This window comes from Salmo salar, chromosome 27 (assembly GCF_965601325.2).
Source record: "Salmo salar chromosome 27, fSalSal1, whole genome shotgun sequence".
In the NCBI taxonomy this organism is placed as follows: domain Eukaryota; kingdom Metazoa; phylum Chordata; class Actinopteri; order Salmoniformes; family Salmonidae; genus Salmo; species Salmo salar.
Genome location: NC_138317.1, coordinates 1,796,649 through 1,813,762, shown reverse-complemented (window position 1 = coordinate 1,813,762; position 17,114 = coordinate 1,796,649). Strand labels below are relative to the sequence as shown.

At 41.1% G+C, this 17,114-nt stretch overlaps 1 protein-coding gene across 2 annotated transcripts in view; it reads left to right on the top strand.

Moving 5' to 3' along the window:
* The window catches only part of cgnb (cingulin b), a 53,015-nt gene that overhangs the window by 7,663 nt on the left and 28,238 nt on the right, over positions 1 to 17,114 (top strand). The gene's annotated exons all lie outside the window — the stretch shown is intronic.

Below are 17,114 nucleotides of genomic sequence, written 5' to 3'. Positions count from 1 at the left end.
TTGCAAGCCGAAGAACACCATCCCAACTGTGAAGCACAAGGGTGGCAGCATCATGTTGTGGGGGTGCTTTGCTGCAGGAGGGACTGGTGCACTTCACAAAATAGATGGCTTCATGAGGCAGGAAATTGATGTGGATATATTGAAGCAACATCTCAAGACATCAGTCAGGAAGTTAAAGCTTGGTCGCAAATGGGTATTCCAAATGGACAATGACCCCAAACATACTTCCAAAGTTGTGGCAAAAAAAACAGGGGATTTTTACTAGGATTAAATGTAAGGAATTGTAAAACTGGAGTTTAAATGGATTTGGTAAGGTGTATGTAAACTTCTGACTTCAACTGTATATTGTGGTCTTGTGAAGGCTGGCTGAATTCTGGCAAATAGTATGTTCTTTTCTCAGCAGATCTACAGGTTCTTCCTGTTTTCGTTTGCTGGGAAATGTTGATACTGGAGATCCTAACTGTCTTAAGTCAGCAATTATGAGAAGGAACTGTACAACCGAGCATTTATATTGGCTATTAAATTAATTGCCATTGATTGGAAGGTTGGTTATCCTCCCACAATGCATGGAAGAAATAAAAAGTTACGTAAAATATCACTAGATTTGTTTTTAAGATTAAGGGTATACCCTGCAACTTTCATAAGGTCTGTTTGGATGCCTTATACGGAATACTGTGCAACAAAAGGAGCCTGTATTGAAGACATGCCCACGTCACTGGCGATACCTATTTACGTAATCCCTAGCTGCTGGGCTGCTCAGTCCTGGCCCTGGGAGTCTGCTGTACTGTTGTCACTCTGGCCTTGGCCTAACACCTGAAACCAATGAATGTTTCACTAAGATCCTAAAGCTGATTGTGGTGTTGGGGCAGGACGGGGTGACCCAGCTATAATGTGTGCAAGTAAAAATAACTATACAGTACTATTAGGCCTATGTTATGAATTATATGGAGGGTGTACTGTTAATGGGTATGTGTGTTTTCATTCATCTGAAGACTACAATGTCTTCTATTAAAATGTTTTTACCTAAATCAGGGATTGTGCATGGCACAATCGTCCTCCAGAAGATAGTCAATCACATATTTTTCCCACTGAGCTTTGTCGATTAGTGCCTGATAAATTCAGGGCAGTAGCAACATATTTGCAGTTCTCCATGGCTAACGTTATATTTTTAGAAAAATTGCAGTAGAAAGGATTATGTACGCATAACGAGCAGCTCATTTTATAGACCTGATCCTACACCGCAGACCAATCTGAAACTCCTCTCTCGGCATGTCCAGCCCACTCATTATCTCAGCCAATCATGGCTAGCAGGAAGGTCCCTGCCTTTTTCTTTATATATTTTCACCCCTTTTTTCTCCCCAAGTTCATGGTATCCAATTGGTAGGAGTTAGTCTTGTACAGATGGCATACAAATGTATTAAGGCACATGAAAGTTCACATGTTCAAGTAGGCATTTCTGCCAAAAAAACGCATTTTGATAACTATTTTACGTTCAAATGGCTCCTGTAAATTCGTGACTTGCGACATATGCCTAGTTTCCTGAAACAGGTCACATACCAATTAATGTTGTAATGAAATGATTACCTTCTATAGGACAAATTGTCAATAAGTATCAAAAAGGTGGAAAGGTACTCATGGGAAAGCACAACTGCCCTGGGCCCGGTTTCCCAAATGCATCTTAAAGCTCATTTCATTGTTAGAACCATAGGATCCTTAAATTGCTTCATTCAGAGATCAGTGTAGGTAGGTAGTGTAGAAAATTATGCTTCAAGATTAGAAGTAGGTCATGCAGAATTCTTGAACAATTCAATTAGGCACAGGATTTTCAAAGTAATTTTTTTGTGACATTGGTCAGGCCTCTCACCCACCTGCTAAAACTGTCAATAAGAACTACAGTTTCCAGAGGGGTGGAAAAGGGCGCCCTGACGGTCATGGAATTTTGGCCTGCCAAATGACCATGGTCACCGTAATAACCGTTTTGAATAGCAAAAAGGCACACACTTTATCCTTTCCTCTGCTCCTGACTGCATGTGCTGCCATATGACTAGAACGGGCGTCCCCATTCAAGCCGATGGCGTAGTGGGTGGACTGGCGGCCATTGCGAGTGTACCCATTGGAGCAAAGAAGGAAGTAAAATATGCGCTGTGATTCAGAGCTGCCAACTCTCACACATTGGCCATGAGAGACGCATTTGACTCTTCATGCTCCCACGCCATACCTCTTATCTCACACATTGAAGTACTGCTTTTGTCTAATTAGTTCATTGTCAATGCGTACATTTTGTCTATGTAGAGTAAGAAGATGACAAGGATTTTCAACGAGTAGGCACAAACCACCTGAATATTGAAATTCATTAGATTTTTCTTGAAGGTTGTGTGATTTATTGTTTTTTTGTTGGGAGAAATTGTGATAACAAAAATGCTTTCAAACACCCAGCACTTGGGAAACGTAGATCAGCCGTCCCAAAATGTTTGGACAAGGCAAATGCAATCTGTGATTTGGTTACCCACTGCCATCAACCATTTAATATTAGAATTTCCTGTGCAGAGCCTTGGTGTAGTGCTGACAATCTCCGGCACGTGTCACATACAACTTTCCACCTGAGAACAGGGAACGATCCCTGCATTCAACCACTGTTTCTCCCATTTGCCTCTCTCCCCATCTCGTGTGAACGTCTGCCTCAATCTGGTCTTAAATTTGAAGTTGTCTTTTTTACATTGTATTAAAGTAGAAACTTGTGTGTGTTGGTTCATCTAGATTGCTATAATGAACCGGCATAATCCCAACTCATACTACTACCAATACAAACATTGTCATAGCTCTAGTATGCATCTGCAGGTAGCTAAAGAGCTAACCAACTAGGTTCAATGTTAGCCAGCTAACATTAGGCTATAAATAGCAATGCAAATGGATTTCTGATTCGAATAATACACAGATCATACAAGTAGCTAGTCAGCAAGCTAACTTTCGCTAGCTAACAGTCATTTTCATTGCGAGTTCAAGTGTACTGTCTGACAAAATTAGAAATGTATATCTGACAATGTAGCTAGCCAGACTGGAACCATTTTGTTGTAGCCAGTGTTGTCACGTCACTCCGGTTGTATTTATAATGGATCCCCATTAGCTGCTGCCAAGGCAGGGTACAGAAAAATGAAGGCAGTTATAAAATTTAAAAAAACATTACATTCATAACATTTCACAGCACACTGTGTGCCCTCAGGCCCTACTCTACTACCACATATCTACAACACAAAATTCATGTGGACGTGTGTATAGTTTGTATGTTATCGTGTGTGCATGTGTTTTGTGTTGCTTCACAGTCCCCGCTGTTCCATAAGGTGTGTATTTATGTTTTTTCTTTCTTTCTGATTTCTACTGCTTGCATCCGTTACCTGATGTGGAAGAGTTCCATGTAGTCATGGCTCTATGTAGAGCTGTGTGCTAGTCGTTTAAACAGACAGCTCCAGTGCTTTCATGTCAATACCTTTCACAAATACAAGTAGGGATGAAGTCAATCTCTCCTCCACTTTGAGCCTGGAGAGATTGATATGCATATTATTATTTGCGCTGTGTGTACATCTAAGGGCCGGCCGTGCTGCCCTGTTCTGAGCCAATTGCAATTTTACTAAGTCCCTTTTTGTGGCACACGACTGAACAGTAGACTAGGTGCGACAAAAGCAAGGGGCCTAAACTGCTGCCCTGGGGAATTCCTGATTCTACCTGGATTATGTTGGCGACGCTTCCATTAAAGAACACTCTCTGTGTTCTGTTAGACAGGTTACTCTTTATCCACAATGTAGCAGGGGATGTAAAGCCATAACACATACAGTTGAAGGCGGAATTTTACATGCACCTTAGCCAAATACATTTAAACTCAGTTATTCACAATTCCTGTCATTTAATCCAACAAAAAATTCCCTGTTTTAGGTCAGTTAGGATCACCACTTTATTTTAAGAATGTGAAATGTCAGAATAATAATAGTGATTTATTTCTTTCATCACATTCCCAGTGGGTCAGAAGTTTACACACTCAATTAGTATTTGGTAGTAGTTTGGTAGCATTGCCTTTAAATTGTTTAACTTGGGTCAAACGTTTTGGGTAGCCTTCCCACAATAAGTTGGTTGAATTTTGGCCCATTCCTCCTGACAGAGCTGGTGTAACTGAGTCAGGTTTGTAGGCCTCCTTGCTCGCACACGCTTTTTCTGTTCTGCCCATAAATTTTCTACAGGATTGAGGTCAGGGCTTTGTGATGGGCACTCCAATACCTTGACTTTGTTGTCCTTAAGCCATTTTGCCACAACTTTGGAAGTATGCTTGGGGTCATTGTCCATTTGGAAGACCCACTTGTGATCAAGCTTTAACTTCCTGACTGATGTCTTGAGATGCTGCTTCAATATATCCACATAATTTTCCTTCCTCATGATGCCATCTTTTTTGTCAAGTGCACCAGTCCCTCCTGCAGCAAAGCACCCCCACAACATGATGCTGCCACCCTTGTGCTTCACGGTTGGGATGGTGTTCTTCGGCTTGCAAGCCTCCCCCTTTTTCCTCCAAACATAATGATGGTCATTATGGCCAAACAGTTCTATTTTTGTTTCATCATACCAGAGCACCAAAAACTACTATCTTTGTCCCCATGTGCAGTTGCAAACCGTAGTATGGCTTTTTTATGGCGGTTTTGGAGCAGTGGCTTCTTCCTTGCTGAGCGGCCTTTCAGGTTATGTCGATATAGGACTCTTTTTACTGTGGATATAGATACTTTTGTAACTGTTTCCTCCAGCATCTTGACAAGGTCCTTTGCTGTTCTGGGATTGATTTGCACTTTTCGCACCAAAATACATCTCTGGAAGACAGGACGCGTCTCCTTCCTGAGTGGTATGACGGAGGCTTGGTCCCATGGTGTTTATACTTATGTACTATTGTTTGTACAGATGAATGTGGTACCTTCAGGTGTTTGGAAATTGTTCCCAAGGATGAATCAGACTTGTGGAGGTCAACAATTAATTTTCTGAGGTCTTGGCTGATTTTTCTTTTGATTTTCCCATGATGTCAAGCAAAGAGGCACTGAGTTTGAAGGTAGGCCTTGAAATACATCTACAGGTACACCTCCAATTGAATCAAATGATGTCAATTAGCCTATCAGAAGCTTCTAAAGCCATGACCTCATTTTCTGGAATTTTCCAAGCTGTTTAAAGGCACAGTCAACTTAGTGTATGTAACTTCTGACCCACTGGAATTGTGATACAGTGAAATAATCTGTCAACAATTGTTGGAAAAATTACTTGTCATGCACAAAGTAGATGTCCAAACCGACTTGCCAAAACTATAGTTTAAGAAGAAATTTGTGGAGTGGTTGAAAAACGTGTTTTAATGACTCCAACCTAAGTGTATGTAATCTTCTGACTTCAACTGTACATTTTTACAGCAGCAGACTCTGATCAATATTGTCAAAAGCCGCACTGAAGTCTAACAAAACAGCCCCCGCAATCTTTTTATCATGAATTTCTCTCATGCAATCATCAGTTATTTGTGTGCTGTGCTTGTTGAATGTCCTTCCTTGTAAGCATGCTGAATGTTTGTCAATTTATTTTACTGTAAAATAGCATTGCATGTGGTCAAACACCATTTTTTCCAAAAATTTGCTAAGGTTTGGTAACAGGCTGATTGGTTGGCTATTTGAGTCAGTAAAGGGGGCTTTACTATTCTTGGATAATTGAATTACTTTTGCTTCTCTCCAGGCCTGAGAGGAGGCTTAAATTGTAGATATGGCAAATAAGACTGGCAATATCGTCCGCTATTATCCTTAGTCATTTTCCATCCAAGTTGTCAGTCCCCGGTGCCTTGTCATTGTTGATACACAATAATTGTTTCACCTCTTCCACACTCACTTTCCGGAATTCAAAATTCGGTCAGATTTTTATTTTATTTCACCTTTATTTAACCAGGTAGGCAAGATGAGAACAAGTTCTCATTTACAATTGCGACCTGGCCAAGATAAAGCAAAGCAGTTTGACACGTACAACAACACAGAGTTACACATGGAGTAAAAAAAACCTACAGTCAATAATATAGTAGAAAAATAAGTATTTTTACAAAGTGAGCAAATGAGGCGAGATAAGGGAGGTAAAGGCAAAGGCCATGGTGGCGAAGTAAATACAATATACCAAGTAAAACACTGGAATGGTAGATTTGCATTGGAAGTAAGTGCAAAGGAGCTAAATAAATACAGTAGGGGAAGACTTGGTAGTTGTTTGGGCTAAATTATAGATGGGCTATGTACAGGTGCAGTGATCTGTGAGCTGCTCTGACAGCTGTTGCTTAAAGCGAGTGAGGGAAATTAGTGTTTTAGAGATTTTTGGAGTTCGTTCTAGTCATTGGCAGCAGAGAACTGGAAGGAGAGGCAGCCGAAGGAGGAATTGGCTTTGGGGGTGACGAGAGAGATATACCTGCTGGAGCGCGTGCTACAGGTGGGTGCTGCTATGATGACCAGCGAGCTGAGATAAGGGGGAACTTTACCTAGCAGGGTCTTGTAGATGACCTGGAGCCAGTGAGTTTGGCGACGAGTATGAAGCAAGGGCCAGCCAATGAGAGCGTACAGGTCGCAGTGGTGGGTAGTATATGGGACTTTGGTGACAAAACTGATGGCACTGTGATAGACTGCATCCAATTTATTGAGTAGGGTATTGGAGGCTATTTTGTAAATGATGTCGTCGAGGATTGGTAGGATGGTCAGTTTTACGAGGGTATGTTTGGCAGCATGAGTGAAGGATGCTTTGTTGCGAAATAGGAAGCCAATTCTAGATTTAACTTTGGATTGGAGATGTTTGATGTGAGTCTGGAAGGAGAGCTTACAGTCTAACCAGACACCTAGGTATTTGTAGTTGTCCACATATTCTAAGTAAGAACCGTCCAGAGTGGTGATGCTGGACAGGCGGGCAGGTGCGGGCAGTGATCGGTTGAAGAGCATGCATTTAGTTTTACTTGTATTTAAGAGCAGTTGGAGGCCACGGAAGGAGAGTTGTTTGGCATTGAAGCTCGTCTGGAGGGTTGTTAACACAGTGTCCAAAGAAGGGCCAGAAGTATACCGAATGGTGTCTGCGTAGAGGTGGATCAGAGACTCACCAGCAGCAAGAGCGACATCATTGATGTATACAGAGAAGAGTCAACCCAAGAATTGAACCCTGTGGCACCCCCATAGAGACTGCCAGAGGTCCGGACAACAGGCCCTCCAATTTGACACACTGAACTCTATCAGAGAAGTAGTTGCTGAACCAGGCGAGGCAATCATTTGAGAAACCAAGGCTGTCGAGTCTGCCAATAAGAATGTGGTGATTGACAGTCGAAAGCCTTGGCCAGGTTGATGAATACAGCTGCACAGTAATGTCTCTTATCGTTGGCGGTTATGATGTTGTTTAGGACCTTGAGCGTGGCTGAGGTGCACCCATGACCAGCTCTGAAACCAGATTGCATAGTGGAGAAGGTACAGTGGGATTCGAAATGGTCGGTAATCTGTTTTGTTAACTTGGCTTTTGAAGACCTTAAAGACAGGGTAGGATAGATATAGGTCTGTAGCAGTTTGGGTCTAGAGTGTCACCCCCTTTGAAGAGGGGGATGACCGCGGCAGCTTTTCAATCTTTGGGAATCTCAGAAGATACGAGAGGTTGAACAGGCTAGTAATAGGGGTTGCAACAATTTCGGCAGATCATTTTAGAGAGGGCCCAGGTTGTCTGCTGGTGTAGCTGCCTAGTAATGGCTGTTTTAACGTTCTAATGGCCTTGAGATAGAAGCTGTTTTTGTCTCTCGGTCCCAGCTTTGATGCACCTTGTACTGACCTCGTTTTCTGGATAATAGCGGGGTGAAGAGGCAGTGGCTCGGGTGGTTGTTGTCCTTGATGATCTTTTTGGCCTTCCTGTGACATCGGGTGCTGTAGGTGTCCTGGAGGGCAGGTAGTTTGTCCCCGCTGGGCAGACCGCACCACCCTCTGGAGAGCCCTGCGGTTGCGGTTGGTGCAGTTGCCGTACCTGGCAGTGATACAGCCCGACAGGCAGCCACATTTCTTCAGCCTCCTGAGGTTGAAGAGGCACTGTTGTACTTGGGAAAAAAAAGGTTGGCTATAGACTAATTTTGTTTTTATCCATGTCAGCTTGAGGACGTAAGATGTTGAGTGCAGAGAGAACACAGGGAGAGACAAAATGCTGATCCTGAGAGGAGAGAGGAAGTCATTATGCAAATCTAAATTGTTGTCCTAATTGAATATTAGGCCTACTTTTGAGATTGTAATAAACATTTTTTGGGGGATATCCAGAGCAGAAATCGAGTTGAGAAATGTAAAGAGAAGCTTCGGGAGAAATGGAGAAACTCATAGAAGAGGTGTAGTGAAAAGAGAACCTTCATGAACTAATTAATCTAAGAGCAGGAAATCCAGGGAGACCCAGCCCTTGTACAATGCAGCACACCAGAGCATTCACCTATCCTAACAAGGAACAGACAAAGATCAACACTAGGCCCTGGCAGAGCAAGTGAAACTCAAAAGGGAGATGGAAAAACCTTAGAGCAAAAAATAAGATGCTGATGAGATGAATTAAAGATGAGAGATAAGGCTGAGGTACAGAAAAAAGGACTAGAGAACTAACGTCAACGGTCAGTGAGAAATACCATTGCCCATCATGCAACAGAAAAATAAATCTACCAATGAAAAGCAAAAAAACATTAATTCTGCTCCCAGGGAAGAGACACTGTTGGAAGGAAAGAAAAAAGATAGGATAATACTGCACAAGGACTACAGTCAAAAGTGTAAGAGGCAACACCTCTTGTCCTACAGACAGTTTAGAAGATACAGGCCATTCTATGTTCGAGACTAAGCCTAGTGACCGCAATACATGTGCATGCCATCCACATAAGTACCTGAATCTTCTCATTGACAGTTTGGCAAACGCAGACATGGTTCCTACTAAAAGTCTGTCCCCACTCCTGTCAAGTGTAACATGTAATAAAGAGGATAAAAGATACATGCACCGTGAATGCACACTGAATGTTGCTTCGATGAAATCCAGTTTTCTGATCACAACCCTAATGAAAAGGCCACATGGGAGCACTGGCAGAGAGAGAATGTCGCAGTTGGTGATGAGAACCAAAATAGGAATCATAGGGGAGTTGATTTAAAGAGTTCAACAGAGCTGGAGGAGAATGGCAGTCAACACTACAACTGGATTCACCAGGTCAGTTCTAATACATCAAAGAGAATATTAAGCACAATTAGATGGTCCTCTACATTTAACTTCTCAGATAATTATGTGTACAAGTTGAGCAATGAGACTCAGGCTTTCCACTTAGGTAGAAACGGACGACAATCCCATACAGGGGTGACATATTCAAGTAATGACTCCCAGTGCTATGCCATAATTTCTTATTCATTGTGACATGATGAACGGGCAGTGTGGGTGCACATCAAGCTGCAAGGTCCCTCTGAAATACACTGTTCGACTAACACAGAATCAACCACAAAACCAGGGAGATTTTCCAATGCCTCGCAAAGAAGGGCCCCTATCGGTAGATGTCACAACAAATATACAGGCATCCTTCCTAACTGTTGCCAGAGAGGAAAGAAAGTGCTCAAGAATTTCACCATGAGGCCAATACTGACTTTAAAACAGTTAGTTTAATGGCTGTGATAAGAGAAAACAGAGGATGGATCAACATTGTAGTTCACAATACAGAGTGAAAATAAGAAAGCCTCTACAGAATGTTTTATTCCAAAACATGCATCCTGTTGCACTAAAGTAAAACTGCAAAAAATGTGGCAAAGAAATGAACTTTATGTTCTGAATACAAAGTGTTATGTTTGAGGTAAATCCAACACATTACTGAGTACCACTTTCATAATTTCAAGTATGGTGGTGACTGCATCATGTTATGGGTATACTTGTCATCGGCAAGGACTCCGGGAGTTTTTTGTTTTTTTTATGATAAAAAAACAATACAGCTAAACACAGGCAAAATCCTAAAGGAATGCCTGGTTCTGTTTTTCAATAGATACTGGGTAACACATTCACCTTTTCAGCAGGACGATGACCTTAAACACAAGGCCAAATATACTCTGGAGTCGCTTACCAAAATGACATTGAATGTTCCTGAGTGGCCTAGTTACAGTTTGGACCTAAATCATCTTGAAAATCTGTCAGGACTTGAAAATAGCTGTCTAGTAATGATCAACAACCAACTTGAGCGCTTGTGCAAATATTGTACAATCCAGGTGTCCTTTGAATAAAAAATCTATTCCTCACCTGTGTAGATTTGAATTAGTTTAGAGTACTCCCTTGTGTTGCAAGGGTGGCTTTAGTTGTGATATAAAAAATATGTAATTTAGTCATTCAAACCCCCATACAGTATGGATGGATAAAAAAATATATATATTTTAACTCCAGTGGTGGTGCTTTTTCACCCTTGTATGTCACACATATAGAGCAAACGGCATGGGTGAGAAAGTGGGGCAGAGAGGGCGAGTGGGAGGGGCGTGGGGAGAGGGAAGGACGATGGCTGGCTGGCAAACAGTCCTGTTCGGTTACATTCCACTCTCTGTTGACATAGTAATGCATTGTGACGTGGCCTTGTCTGAGAGAGTGGGATAGAGTGAGACCAATGGAGCAAAACCCTGTCCTGCTACTGGGTTGTAACAGCGTAGCCTCCCAATACGTTCACCAAACATTGCCATCTGGGCTTATGTCTCCCATTGAAAATCCTGTCGTTTCTCTAATGCAAAGTACCACAACGCAGTTGATTCATCCATGTTTTGACAAGGAGTTTCCCTTGTAATGACATTTGCCAGTTAACTTTAACATAGATATGTTTACTTTCCAGGTCCTATAGTACACTATATGTACAAAGTATGTGGACACCCCTTCAAATTAGTGAATTTGGCTATTTCAGCCACACCCGTTGCTGACAGGTGTATAAAATTGAGCACAAAGCCATGCAATCTCCATAGACGAACATTTGCAGTAAAATAGCCTTACTGAAGAGATCAGTAACTTTCAACATTGCACTGTCATAGGATGCCACCTTTCCAACAAGTCAGTTCGTCAAATTTCTGCCCTGTAAGAGCTGCCCCAGTCAACTGTAAGTACTGTTATTGTTAAGTGGAAACGTCTAGGAGCAACACCGGCTCAGCCGCAAAGTGGTAGGCCACACAAGCTCACAGAATGGGAGTGCTGAAGCGCGTAGCGTGTAAAAAATAATCTGTCCTCGTTTGCAACATTTACTACTGAGGCTGTTTATAGAAGCAAAGGGGACCAACTCCATATTAATACTCATGATTTTGGAATGAGATGGCAGTTAGCCTTACTAACCCCTTCCGATCAACTGTTTAAACCCTCAAACTAAAACCTCCCTTATTCATACATTAGATGCCCCAATTCTCCAATTGTACAGCTTCCTCATAATCTGCTTCCTAAACCAATGGAAACTCACGCAGAACATTTAGTATAGAGAGAATGTCTGGAATCCTGAGAATTTTTTAGAAGACAAAGGCTGACTTTGACTTGTTAATCTCGCCTAATGGTCAAGGGATGGGCTGTTACAGTGTAAACCAATAGCTAATTACCTCTGGTTATTGATTCATTGCCCCCAGGTTACCAATTAATCAGAAAACGAGACAACGGCCCTCACTCAACTGCTGTGGGATAAACTCGAGCAGTTTAGCAGCATCTGTAACCCGAAACTAGCAAGAAAAATTAAGGAAAGAGGAGTGAGGCAGCTTCTGTGTTGAGACAGATGGGTGGGGGGTGTGCACACTGCAGGTGTGCCCATTGTAAACACACTCTGGCTGAGTGGGTCTATGAAGTCTGTGGGAGATGGCTCTGGGGTAGATGAGAGGAGAAAGGCCCATTCCTAGCATAGCCACTGGTGGATCACGCTCCAAGGAGTTGGGACAATAGGAGTATCCTGTCCACCTTTCCCCCCCCCTGCTCCCAGTGTTTTTGGGGGAGAGGTTGAAATTTAACCCCTGTATTGATAGGTTAACTGAACTGAATGCTACATGGTTGATGGGCTACATGTAACTGAAACTGTGTCATAAAGCTTGTACAACGGCAATTTAACCATAGCATGATACCTGTCGTAAGCAATAAGCATTCACAACAGTTTATAACAGCCAATGCATACTCCAGTCCAATGTGCTATCTACTACTAATCCAAATCATTGCATGATTGATACATTGACATCAATTAATTGTCATTAGGGGTTATTGTAAGTGTGCATTGTGTATGTATTATATACACTGAACAAAAATATAAACGCAACAATTTCTATGATTTTTACTGAGTTAGTTTATATAAGGAAATCAATTTACATAAATTCATTAGGCCCAAATCTATGGATTTCAAATGACTGGGAATACAGTCATAGGGGCATGGATCAGAAAATCAGTGTCTGGTGTGACCACCATTTGCCTCATGCAACGCGACACATCTCCTTCGCATAGTTGATCAAGCTGTTGATTGTGGCCTGTGGAATGTCTCACTCCTATTCATTGGCTTTGCGAAGTTGCTGGATATTTGAGAGATTGGCTTTTTGTGGATATGGAACATTTCTGTGATCTTTTATTTCAGCTCATAAAACATGCGACTAACACTACATGTTGTGTTTTTATATTTTTGTTCAGTATAAGATATTGTTCATGTTGTGTGCTACTGATTTAAAAATCAAAGCACTTTCCAGTTGAGATGGAACAATGGTATGTTTACCCTTTTTTTGGGGGGGGGGGTGTATTTGGTATTTTATTAGGCTCACCCCATTAGCTGTTGCAAAAGCAGCAGCTACTCTTCCTGGGGTCCACACAAAACATGAAACATTACATAATACAGAACATTAATAGACAAGAACAGCTCAAGGCACATGTAGCCTACATACCAATACAAACACACAAACTATCTAGATCAAATAGGGGAGAGGCGTTGTGCCGTGAGGTGTTGCTTTATCTGTTTTTTGAAACCAGGTTTACTGTTAATTTGAACAGTATGAGATGGAACAGAGTTCCATGCAATAATGTCGCTATATAATACTGTACGCTTTCTTGTATTTGTTCTGGATTTTGGTCACTGTGAAAAGACCCCTGGTGGTGGTGTGTGTGTGTGTGTGTGTGTGTCAAAGCTGTGTGTAAATTGACTATGCAAACTATTTGGGATTTTCAACACAATGTTTCTTATGAAAAGAAGTGATGCAGTCAGTCACTTCTCAACTCTTAGCCAAGAGAGACTGGCACGCATAGTATTTATATCAGCCCTCTGATTTACAATGAAGAGCAAAACGTGCCACTCTGTTCTGGGCCAGCTACAGCTTAACTAGGTATTTCCTTGCAGCACTCGACCACACAACTGGACAATAATCAAGATAAGACAAAACTAGAGCCTGCCAGACTTGCTTTTTGGAGTGTGGTGTCAAAAAAGCAGAGCATCTCTTTATTCCAGCAGACCTGTCCCCATATTTACAACCATTGAATTTACATGTTTTGACCATGATGGTATACAATCTAAAGGAACGCAAAGTAATTTAGTCTCGTCAACTTGTTCAACAGCCACACCATTCATTACCAGATTCAACTGAGGTCTAGAGCTTAGGGAATGACTTGTAGCAAATACAATGCTCTTAGTTTTAGATGTTCAGGACCAGTTTATTACAGGGCACCCATTCCAAAACAGACTGCAACTCTTTAAGGGTTTCAGTGACTTCATTAGCTGTGGTTGCTGATGCGTATGTGGCTGAATCATCATCATCATCATCATCATCATACATGGGCACACATGCTTTGTTTAATGCCACTGGCAGCTCATTGGTAAAAATAGAAAAGACCTAGAGAGCTGCCCTGCGGTACACCACACTTTGCATGTTTGACATTAGAGAAGCTTCCATTGGATAGATTGCCGTATCGTGGATTCAGAGCCGAGGTTGAAAAGCCATAACACATATTTTTTTTAAACCACAGTTTTTTTTTTTGCTTTTATTTAACTAGGCAAGTCAGTAAAGAACAAATACTTATTTACAATGACGGCCTACCCCGGTCAAACCCTTACCCAGACAAACCCTAACCCAGGTGATGCTGGACCAATTGTGTGCTGCCCTATGGGACTCCCAATCATGGCCAGTTGTGATACAGCCTGGAATCGAACCAGGGCGTGTAGTGACGCCTCTTGCACTGAGATGCAGTGCCTTAACCTCCCGAGTGGCGCAGCAGTCTATGGTCAATAATATCAAGATGGTGTATAGATACTGAGAAGGAACAATGTATCTGTGTTCGAATAATCATACTAACCGTACTATTTGTGATGTAAATTGAGTATGTAGTATGCTTATCGATCATAGTATGGCTATAGTTAGTAGAGGTCAACCGATTTTAATCGGAATGGCCGATTTTTAATTAGGGCCGACTTCAAGTTGGTAATCGGCATTTTTAGACACTGATTATGGCCGATTACATTGTACTCCATGAGGAGACTGCGTGGCAGGCTGACTACCTGTTATGCGAGTGCAGCAAGGAGCCGAGGTAAGGGGCTAGCTAGCATTAAACTTATCGTATAAAAAAAACAAATCTATCTTTACATAATCACTAGTTAACTACACATGGTTGATGATATTACTAGTTTATCTAGCTTGTCCAGCGTTGCATATAATCTATGCGGTGCCTGTTAATTTGTCATTGAATCACAGCCTACTTCACCAAACAACAGGTGATTTAACAAGCGCATTCGCAAAAAAAAGCACTATCTTTGCACCAATGTGTACCTAACCATAAACATCAATGCCTTTCTTAAAATCAATACACAAGTATATATTTTTAGTTAATATTGCCGGCTAACATGAATTTCTTTTAAGTAGAGAAATTGTCACTTTTCTTGTATTCTGTGTAAGCAGAGTCAGGGTATATGCAGCAGTTTGTGCCCCCTGGCTCGTTGCGAGCTGTGTGAAGACCATTTCTTCCTAACAGACCATTATTAATTTGCCAGAATTTTACATAATTATAACATAACATTGAAGGTTGTGCAATGTAACAGCAATATTTAGACTTATGGATGCCACCAGTTAGATAAAATACGGAACGGTTCTGTATTTCACTGTAAGAATAAACGTTTTGTTTTCGTATTTCTGTGTTATTATGTTACAATTAAGTCTATGATTTGATAGAACAGTCTGACTGAGCGGTGGTAGGCAGCAGCAGGCTTGTAAGCATTCATTCAAACAGCACTTTTGTGCATTTGCCAGCAGCTCTTCACTGTGCTTCAAGCATTGCGCTGTTTTTGACTTCAAGCCTATCAACTCCTGAGATTTGGCTGGCAATACTAAAGTACCTATTAGAACTTCCAATAGTCAAAGGTATATGAAATACAAATGGTAGAGAGAAATAGTCCTATAATAACTACAACCTTAATCTTCTTACCTGGGAATATTGAATACTCATGTTAAAAGGAACCACCAGCTTTCATATGTTCTGAGCAAGGAACTTAAACGTTAACTTTTTTTACATGACACATATTGCGCTTTTACTTTCTTCTCCAACACATTGTTTTTGCATTATTTAAACCAAATTGAACATGTTTCATTTATTTGAGACTAAATTGATTTTATTGATGTATTATATTAAGTTAAAATAAGTGTTCATTCAGTGTTGTAATTGTCATTATATATATATATATTTAATCGGTATCGACTTTATTGGCCCTCCAATAATCGGTATCGCCGTTGAAAATTCATTATCGGTCGACCTCTAATAGTTAGTATTCCAAAAGTTCCCAGATGTCGTACTAAATTCACCAAAATACGAAGTATACAAGTAGTGAACACTATTTCTGTTCTTTTAAGGCCTTTTAAAGCCAATTCTTCAGAAAATGGGCATGGCTTCACAACGTTTTCAGATTTTAAGTAAATGGCGGAAAATATGCAGCTGAAGTCCGATGAGCGTGGATGCAAATTCATAGCTCAACATTTGTCATAATTAAAGCAATGTAATGACTTTTCAAATAGGTTACGTTTCATGTTATGTTGGCTGACAATTTGTTAGTTATCTTACGAAATACATTGCATATCATGTCATTACAGCACTATGTACCGGTATGTTAGCTAGCTACCTAACGTAACGTTAGTTGGCTACTAATGCATCGGACTTGCCAGTATATTAACACACCTGAAGTCGTATATCTAGCTAGTAATTTATGCTACGCACGAACAAGTACCCACTTAGAGGTCTGCGCAGCACTGATTTCTTCATCTCGCCCACACCCGCAGGTTTTCATAACGATCTGACTGCCTTTATTTTTCTGTATGCAAGAACTGATCCCGAAACCAACCTCCAGTCCTGCAATGTTATTTTAGACATAAGTGATGCAACTGGGAACTCTGAACTCTGGCTTCTATATAGAGCTCTGACTTTCCGACCAAAAGTTCACTGACTTCATGATTTGATGTGTATTTTTCCCGACTTCCCAGTTGATTTCAAAGCACCATATAACACATGGTAGGCTACCCTTCTGGATTCAGTGTTCTCATTGTCGACCACGCCGCCTGACTTTGAGAATCTCCCAAGCGACATGCATCAAGCAGACCCATCTCATTAGTGGTGGTGAGATGAGACCTTATGTCAGACTAATTTGCAATTGACTGTCATAGCCCCACATTAAAAGTATGTGATGGTGCGTGGAGGAGACAATCAGAAATAATAAAAAAACATTCTAACAGTGACTGCCATAGACTCAAATAAAAAAAGTTAACATTGGCTGTTAAATTAGGTAGTTTTTTTTCACAATGTTGGGACATTTCAGATATCAAAATGGGGTCGTGGACATAAAACAAAGTTGGAGAGAAAGTGGACACTTTCTCTTGAGCTACGTTTTGCATATAGCCTACCTTTTTTAGGAGCGGGATGATTTTCAGATGGAGACAAATATGGGTGATCAATATTTATTTCTAGGCAATGTAAACCTATTTAGAAAGATAACTGTGTGCTTCTCCACCAATGCATAGGCTATAGCCTATTATAACTATTTCATTGAGACTACATGCATACCTGATCTCGCACGCAGAGGTAGGCTATGGCTATTGAACTTGAAGCACCAAGAATGATGAGCA